Source organism: Mandrillus leucophaeus, unplaced genomic scaffold (genome assembly GCF_000951045.1).
Source record: "Mandrillus leucophaeus isolate KB7577 unplaced genomic scaffold, Mleu.le_1.0 Scaffold281, whole genome shotgun sequence".
Classification (NCBI taxonomy): Eukaryota; Metazoa; Chordata; class Mammalia; order Primates; family Cercopithecidae; genus Mandrillus; species Mandrillus leucophaeus.
Genome location: NW_012102932.1, coordinates 2,958,350 through 2,964,233, shown reverse-complemented (window position 1 = coordinate 2,964,233; position 5,884 = coordinate 2,958,350). Strand labels below are relative to the sequence as shown.

The following is a 5,884-nucleotide window of genomic DNA, read 5'->3' as shown; positions in this document are numbered from 1 at the left end:
GCTGCCGCGGCTCTCTTCCTGTCACTGGCAGCCGCTTCTCCTTCTGCAGAGCCCCGCCGGGGGGAGGCTGGCCGGCCACTGGCCCTCCCCGCCTCCGGCATCTCCTGGCCACCGGACAGCACTCCCCCCTCGCGCTGCCGGCGTCCTGCGAGATCCCGGCCATCCTGGCTCCCGTTTCCCCTGTCCTCCTGTGAGCGGGTTCTGCACGCCGCCGGTCGCATTTGCCCCCGGAGTTGCCGGCGAGCTCGGGCTTCCCCCAACCTTCCATCATCGCACACTTCCGAGGGTCCCTGCTGTCGCCTTGCTGCAGTTTTCCGCGGCCCCTCACCGGAGGAGAGCGCCCTGGCCACTGCCTTCGTGTTGCGGGAAGGAGCGCTCCCTTCGCCCGTGGTCCTCCAGCTGCAGCCAGGGTCGCTGCCCTGGCCCTTCCCGGGGCTGGAGAGGCGGCGGTGGTCCGCAGAGCTAGTCCCCTAACCCCCGCCTTCCGAAGTTTGCCGCCCTCCTCTTCCGGGGTGGGGGAAGTGCGCCTCGGGGCGGTTGGTCGCTGGGGCCCTAACTCGGCGTCTAGTGCCAGCCAAGCTTGGGCAGGTTGTTGGAGGCATATTTAGTGGGGTCTTGGAACAGCCCGGAAATCCAGCTTTTTGGAACGTGGGGCGAGACGGGAGGGACCTGCCCAGCAATATGGAGCCGGCTGGGGAAAGCCAGGGAGCGTGCAACCCGGAGCTAAAATATCGTGGGCAATTCTCTGGAAACCACAGCTCTTACACTAGTGAACTCTAACCACAGCTCTAACCTAAGCTCAGAAACTGCCCCCCAGATCACAAGACAAAGAGAACAGAAAACCTCTGGCCAGGCACTCCTGTACAGAAATACACTTTGGGAACCAGAATTGGAGCCTGAACTGCAAGGGTATACGCAGAATGGCTGTTACATGTTGAATGCAGAATGTATGTCAACTGGATTTGGGGGAATTCTTCTGTTTCCCGGGGCGCTATTAATACCGGAAAGGTCTCACTTCCACCGTTAATCCCTTGAGCTGCAGCGCTGTTGGTGTCTGCTCTTTATTTGGGGGCTTCATGATTTTAGTTTTTTTTTTCTGTTCTTTTCCTCTTTGTCAGCCAGTGCGAAGTACCAGTGGATAAAGCAGTTCCGGGTTTTGAATGCAACATAAGATTGTCATTTTGGTGTGATGAGGCTCAAGATTTAGTAATCAGGCGGGATATTCACAGAGCTTATTGGTCAAGGCTTGATGTGGAGTTATATTTTAATACTTCATTAGTTCTGTTACGTTTTGGCAATCTTAAAGATGGTTAGATATTAGGTAGGAAGGACTGGAATAGGCAGATAGGTTCATTTCTTAAGCAGGCTATTAGAGTATTAGATTGTCACAGTTTGAATTACTAGGAATTTGGTGACTTCTGCACAGAAGGCCAAAAGTATCTTTTAACATTGAAAAGGAAGAAAAAGCAACTCACTAGCTATAACTTTTTGACAGATTACACTGTTCTTGAAAAACAGTTTTAGAAGCAAGCAGATAATAGTTTTCTTAGGTGCAAAAATTGAGTAAACTTTGGGAAGCAAATGTTTCTGACCAGTATAAAGAAAATAAGAGTAATGTGGTGTGTGTGTGTGTGTGTGCGTGCATGCGTGCGTGCGCGCGCGCGCACGGCTAAAGTTTGGGAAGAAATGTTGGTTCAGAGTAAAGGTTTAAGTTGGAAAGGCCAGAGGATGAGGCTCCCTGCCTTGCACAACTGCTGGGTAATGTCACTGCTTGCCTCTTCAGCTTTTATATGCAGGTCATACTGCTTTTTCCAGAGAAGTGTATATAGATTTTTATGATTGGAAGAAAGTTTAATGTATCTGATACTGGCTTGCAAAGTGTAATGTGCATTTACTTTTAACTTTCATCTTGACTTGGGACCTGTTCTTAGTTGCATAACAGAACTCTGCAGTGTACACACTACTATCTGATGTTTTATCTGCTTTTTTAAATCTGCTTTTTAAAAATGAGTCTTTTCATATCCATGATGCTGTATAGTCAGTGTAAAAAGCATTTTATTTCCCACTTATTAAATGTTTTTTCTTTAGCAATTTTTTGAGTTTAAATGTACTAAGCGCAGGAAATCCTCACAGAATAAAGTTAGTTTTGGGAAACAGAAGTGGAACAATAAGTCATGGGAATACGTATTTTGATTATTGACAGTGATGATGGTGATATGCGTTTATCTTCTGGTAATGTCAGTTTCACCTAAAATGATTTTTGAAGGACTTTGAATTGTAAATGCAAACCTACTCAAACTAACCAAAATTTTGTACCGTTAAAAGTGTTGGCCATTTCGTTACATTTTTCCATGAATGTCATGTAATTTTTAGGTTGATATGTTGATTGCAATTTCCTTTTTTCTCTTAGGTCGTTCAGGGGAGTATTGTAAAAAGGCATCCAGTCTGAAAGATTGTTCACATGATCATTAAAATAAGAACAATTCTAGTTCAGCTTTTATTGTGTTTGCATTTTGTGATTTGCAAAATGCTTGTTTGATTGAATAAAGAGATGGTGAATGAGCAGGCTGAAAAAAAATTGATTTTTATGCTCAAGTAGAACATAGCCAGTTGAGATAATGTTTGTGTTGGGTTTTAGAATTCTGTCACGTCAAGGCATACACAATGCAGATGATATTGTATGTTTCATGTGGGCTCCTCCAGCTCTCCCTCTTGAAGGGCACAGGGTTTGCAAGTGAAGGTAAGAGAATGAAGCATTTTAATGAAGCCCTGGAAGCCTAGAAAGTTAGTTATCAGTGGAAGGAATTATCAAGTTAGTTTTTACTTTAGAAAGCAGAATATAAATTATATCACAGCTTTTTATCAAAAACCTAGGTTGTAATTAATTTTCAAAGTATTCACGTCATTTACTGCATTTTCCCATGCCTCCTTTACATACACCCTAATGTGATTACTTGCCATGATTCTACCAATACTTGTATGGAGTTACTTGCCTAAAAGACTAGCAATTAATGACCATTTCATGTACAGTAAGCCACATGAGCTGAAAAAGTAGACTATATAATTACTTATAAACTTGTCTGTTTGGCATTTATTTATTTAGGTGTTAGGTGTTTGTTTATTTGAAAGACTGGAGTGATTGTAGTATAGCATTACTAGAAAAAAAAGTCTACTGTAGAAACATCTTTGGAGATTTTATTCTGCTCACATTGTTTTCCTTAAAGTAAATCAAATACATATCCACAGGCACCTGTAGTCAAAATAGTTGTCAGGTTAATGATCATCCAGCAGAGTACTGAAGTCACAGGAGTCTGGCCAAAGTGTGAGGAGACTCCACCAGTGGGTGCAGTGAGCTAATAAAGCCAAGGCATCTGGGCCAGCCATTCCTTGCCTGTTGTCTTCCTCCCTGGATGTCCCAGTGTCCCAGCCTGGGGTTCTGCCCCAGGATCAAGGGCTGTACCATGAGCTACTTATCTCTACATCCTGGGGATGCGCACACATGGACACATCCCTTGGCCTCTCCCAGGCCTCCTTTGTCCTGACCTCTGCGGAGCCGTCCTCTACCCCAGGTAAGGAGAGAACTACATGGGCAAAGTCCACACTTAGCCTTTATCTATTTATTCCAAAAGGGGTTTAAGACAGCAGGGAGTTTTATTTTAGTTACATTCAGGATTCATTTAGAACTGTTTGCGAGTTAAGAGGCAATGCAGAAGAAAATTCCTCACAAATGTTTGTTCCTCTGTTAAATCTGAATTGTATAAATGACAGTAGGTGACATTCAATACTAATAGAAATAACAGTAATATCACAGTTGCAGTTTACTAGCTATGTAACTTTAGGCAAAGTATTTAACTTTTATCTGCTTGTTTTCTCATCTGTAAAATGGGGATAATAGTTGTACTTAGAGTGGTTGTAATGATTAAATGAGTTGATGTATGTACAACTCTGAGAACTTCGTGCCTGGCACATAGTAAGTACTATGTTGGCATTAATTATCCTAAGCTCCTATTATCAAGTATGGAGCTAAGTGTCATTTTGTTAATCCTCATAGTGACTCTGTGAGGTGTAGGTTTGCTTGTATCTGTCTCACAGATGATAAAACTGTGCCCCAGAGAGGTTTAAGTAACTTTGCTGAGGTTACATATTTAGGTACTGATTGGGGCAGCTGCTTGAATCTGAAGCTCAGTGTTCATACTAACCTTGCCAAGAAGTTTACAGAATAGCATCTTTTTTTTTCAAAAAAAGAAAGACTTAAAATCATGCCCTTCAGTCTTCTCATTCCTGCCCTCTCAGGTCCTCTCCATTGTGAGGATGCAGAGAACCGAAATGGTCAGTCTCATGGCCTTTTCTGGGTGATAGGATCTGTCCCTCAGGTCCCAGAAGCTACGCCACCCTTTCTCCCAGCCTCCGCGTAATGGCTACTGCGTTCCAAAGCGTTGCCATCACCTGGGCCAGGGTCATTCCTCTGTGTCTCCTGCAGTGCCTTCCCATCATGTTGGCTGCTTTCTGAAGAGCCCTGTGTCCTTGTTGTGTTACCTGGGCTTGTGCTACCTGTTCTCCTCTCCCTCGCCCCATAAACACAACACCAAAAGGGCTTGTAGGTGAGAATTACAGCCTATACACCCTATTTACCCACACCACACACCCAGCCCTGAGCATGGCAGCATGCAACACATTCTGTTTAGTTGGTTGGTTTGGAAATGAATTTGATGTCTATTATTTGGGGTTAATCTAAGCCCATTATTTTCATTTTATTTTAATTGATATAAAATCCACATACCATAAAATTCACCCAAGTTCATCATTTCAAATTGAAGGCAATTTATTATGTTTACTAGGTGCTATGGGTTGATTGTGTCCTCTAAAACTTACATGTTGGAAATGTAATCCCTAATGCAATGGTGTTGGGAGGTGGGGCCTAATAGGAGGCTGTGCTCTCATGAATGGATTAATGTCATTATGGCAAGAGTAGCTTAGTTATCTTGGGAATGGGCTTGTTATAAACTCGAGTTTGGCCCCATCTTGCTGTCTTGCCCTTGCAAGAGGAGGGAGGACGAAGGCCTTCACCAGATGCCAGTGCCGTGCTCTTGGACTTTCCAGCCTCCAGAACCAAATATACTTCTGTTGTTTATAAATTATCCAGTCTCAGGAATTCCATTATAACAACACAAAATGGACTAGGATATTTTAATTTTGTTCAGCTTGATTTTCATGATTTCTGGGATACCATGATTTGGAAGGTAAAACGTTTTTAAATAATGATTTTTTAAAAGACTGTTTGAATTTAGGTGAGGAACTTGACCTAGACTCTGAGCTAGCACACTGAAATTAGAAAGACGGAATGTAGAGAGATATGGGCTGTGGGCCCAGGAGTCCTTCCATACCCTCCTGCCTTGGTTGAAGACCCATTTTGCTCTGCCATCCAATGCCAAACTTTTAATTTCATTGGGAGATAGAATCACATGACTTGGATATATTCTTGATCAATTTAATGTGATTTAGAAATATCCTATATTCCTGCCTCTCCATCACGTTTTCCAGATTCTTGCCATTTCTAAAGGGGGAATGGAGTAACTCAACAAAGTCAGAGAGGGTTTTTTGTTTGGCTCTTTGCCAAAATGCCTATAGGTTAGAGGGTTACACACAAAATCTACTTTACAGCAGTTGTACTTTAAGTAGCTTTGGATTGCTACTTGTCAAACATCAGAAACAATTTCATTTTGGGGAATAGAAAGAGAATTGCTCTCTATCTTAGCAGGGACAGAAAATATGCTTCTGATTAATGGGATTGCAGGCAGTCATTAGAAGGATTGAAAGACTGGAGAAAAATTCCTTAAAATTTTGAACTGTCGCATATGATATTGTATAAGAGTAAGTTAGTTTA

General features: G+C 42.8%; 1 protein-coding gene across 1 annotated transcript in view; it reads left to right on the top strand.

Moving 5' to 3' along the window:
• The first annotated feature begins 1,461 nt into the window (after positions 1-1,461).
• Positions 1,462-5,884, top strand: part of PIK3R1 (phosphoinositide-3-kinase, regulatory subunit 1 (alpha)) — an 82,871-nt gene continuing 78,448 nt past the window's right edge. Inside the window, exon 1 of the mRNA XM_011985279.1 lies at positions 1,462-1,796. The gene's annotated coding sequence lies outside the window, so the exon portion shown is untranslated. The remainder of the gene's footprint in view (positions 1,797-5,884) is intronic.